Here is a 2,483-nt window from a genome sequence, read left to right as displayed (position 1 = left end):
TTCACACACGCCTTGAGATTCCTCGAAATGCTGTCAGCCAGTTCTCTTCCCTGAATACATTTTACATTATAAAAAGCCGTATTCAGTTCAATTTTAAACATTGTGAATCGACGAAGATGAACGACAACTTGTCTTATTCCAGTGATGAAGAATACTCACCAGGGTAAGTTTCATTCAGAATTGAACTGTTGGTGAGAGCTTTGTATGTGATTAATTTAAATTTATATGACATGATATATATTTTTTTATTACAGCAATTCAGGTTTTGAAAATGACCTGGTCTTGGCAGAAAATGAAGTTTTTCCGAAAGAGATTTACAACGAGGCGAATGAGCATTTAAACCATTTGCCTGTTTCACCGTTCTTGGAAGATTCATATGCAAGGTAAGATACTAAATATAATACATTTGTGTTAAACAACGCTGCCTTAGTGTGTGTGTGTGTGTGTGTGTGTGTGTGTTCGTGTGTGTATGTGTTTGTGTGTGTGTTCGTGTGTGTATGTGTGTGTGTGTGTATGTATCTGTGAATGTGTGTGTGTATGTGTGAATGTGTGTGTGTGTGTGTTCGTGTGAATGTGTTTGTGTGTGTGTTCGTGTGTGTATGTGTGTTTGTGTGTGTGTATGTGTGTGTGTGTGTGTGCGTGTGTGTGATGTTTTGTCAAGCTTACTTCAGCATAGTAATTTCTCCTTATTTTGTTTGCAGCCTCGAAGACCAAAGCTTGGAGTGGGACGATTTTGGACTCCATAGGAATGGTTATTTCCTGTCATCCTGTGATATCCTTAATTTTCATCTCAACGATCTGAACGCTAAGCTTGATTTTTTGGAGGTAAGCATGTGTGTATGTATTGTATTTTGGCCATGTGTGTGTCAATGTGTGGGTACACCGTTTCGAATAGGTACACCATATCCCTGCGCATTGTGGGAGGTGATTCAGGGTATATCATTCATTTATTTCTCTCCTTGTTTTACCCCTCTTGCCTTTGACAGAAAGAGATTCAAAACCTGAAGATATCTGCTGCTGTTGAAACTACCTTTGACTTATGTTGGGAAGAGATTGATGATTTGTGCTGGGAAGAAGTTAAATGTGTAATACCTCAAGAAAAATGTCTTAAAAATATAAAGATTTTGTTTAAAATATTATTTATATATATATGCTTTGTCCAGAATTATTTAATTATTAATTACAAGAAAAGAATAAAGGTTAGAAGGAAGGGAGGATGCGTTCCCCCACCCTTGATTCCCCCCATCCCACCCCTCCCCTTCCCTTGTGTGTGTGGGGAAGGTGGGGGTGGGATGAGGGGGGATCAAGGGCGGGGGAACGCACGGGGGGTGGGGGGTGATGGGTGTGGGCGGGGTCTGTGTGGGCGGGGTCTGTGTGGGCGGGGTCTGTGGGGTGGGGTCGGTGTGGGCGTGGCTTATGATTTTTAATTTATTTGATTTTTTTTTTTTATTACCACGAATTAAATTAGCTAATCTGGGTGGGGTGAATAGAAATGTTGTTTAATGAATTATTAGCTTTGTTTTTTGTAATTCTTGCGAGTAAAATGAACCCAAGATTTCTTCTCGATTTATATCATTTAATTTGTAAGTCCAAGGGTTTGTAGCCATTACATCAACGATTATAAATAATTCATTAGTCCATTTTTGTGTATAACCTTTCTCAAAATGGCTTTTCCATTTGTATATCCTTACAATATCACCAACTTTGAACTTGGGCTTTCTCAAATTAATCTCCTTTTCATATTCTAATTTTGTAAATGTTTCTGATGGTTTTGATTTTGTTGATGAATGAACTGTATTGTTGTAATCATCTACAATATCCTGAATTAAATACACCCATTTTTGAGAACCGAGTTGTGTGAATCTTTTATATAATTTCTCTTTTAAAGTACGATTAAAACGCTCAATAACAACTGCCTTTCCTTCATTAAAGGTGCTGTATAATTTAATACCCTTCCCCTTAAGATATTTCATGAATATTTTGTTATAGAACTCTGTTCCCTCATCAGTCCATAACTTCTTTGGTTTCCTTTTATCCCGATCAAATATTAGCTTAAAGGCTAACATTAAAGTATCACCCCTTTTATTTTTTAAAGGGACAACCCAGGCAAATCTACTCCTCAAATCAATAACGGTTAAAGCATACCTGTATTCCCTGTCATTATTCAATTCAATTAAATCAGCGGACCATATGTGGTCGGTGTATTTAGAATAAACCTTCCTTCTTTTAAACTTTGTGATTATAGGTTTGTGTAATTCTTCAGCCAAAAGCTCCTCAGTCTTGATGACATCATTAGAGCCTAATAGTTTTTTGAGGAATAACCAAGACCAAGTTTCAATTTAGCATTTATCAAATTTCTCACAATAAACCTATCAACTTTCTCTCTCAACGTTGGATTTTGTATCAAAGACAAATTATACAACATTTCGCTGTCGGCTTTATGTTTTTCAGTCAACGTAGTGGTTTTCCCATAAGCAATATCA

General features: G+C 37.0%; 1 long non-coding RNA gene across 1 annotated transcript; it reads left to right on the top strand.

Moving 5' to 3' along the window:
• The first annotated feature begins 247 nt into the window (after nt 1–247).
• Nucleotides 248–1,848, top strand: LOC137422663 (uncharacterized). Its single transcript, XR_010983567.2, has 3 exons — nt 248–383; nt 702–825; nt 987–1,848. It is a non-coding gene; the product is annotated as an uncharacterized LOC137422663 (long non-coding RNA).
• The last annotated feature ends 635 nt before the right edge of the window (nt 1,849–2,483 follow it).

Source organism: Myxine glutinosa, chromosome 2, assembly GCF_964187855.1.
Source record: "Myxine glutinosa chromosome 2, kmMyxGlut1.1, whole genome shotgun sequence".
Lineage (NCBI taxonomy): Eukaryota > Metazoa > Chordata > Myxini > Myxiniformes > Myxinidae > Myxine > Myxine glutinosa.
Note: the sequence above shows the minus strand (reverse complement) of the source record. Positions and strands in the feature narration are given on the sequence as shown.